Genomic DNA, 408 nt, shown 5'->3' with positions numbered 1-408 from the left:
GGTCACTCTTGACTAAAGACTTGGAGCAAAATGTGACTGAACGTGGACTAAAGTTACCAACATCTGGACTGGACTGAACTGAACCAGGCTGGTCTGGTACGGTACGGTACGGTACGGTGCCTCATCTGCGGCCAAACATATGGTTTTTACGCGCGACAGTGAACGGATTTAATCACGAACGAATCAGATGGAGCAGATTCAGCCCAGTGTGGTCGACGGTCCGACCCACTGTGGTGTGGTTGGTACTGCGTTGGTACTGCGTTGGTACTGTGTTGGTACTGTGTTGGTACTGTGTTGGTACTGTTGGAGCTCGGAACTGTTTCATCATGAACAACAGAACGGTTTTTACATTTAAGATGATGTTAGAACGAAGAACAAAGAGGAAACGTCACGGAGCAGACATGTGGT

The sequence above is a fragment of the Cynoglossus semilaevis genome, chromosome 8 (genome assembly GCF_000523025.1).
Source record: "Cynoglossus semilaevis isolate Cse_v1.0 chromosome 8, Cse_v1.0, whole genome shotgun sequence".
NCBI classification, from domain to species: domain Eukaryota; kingdom Metazoa; phylum Chordata; class Actinopteri; order Pleuronectiformes; family Cynoglossidae; genus Cynoglossus; species Cynoglossus semilaevis.
This window is presented reverse-complemented; position numbering follows the sequence as displayed.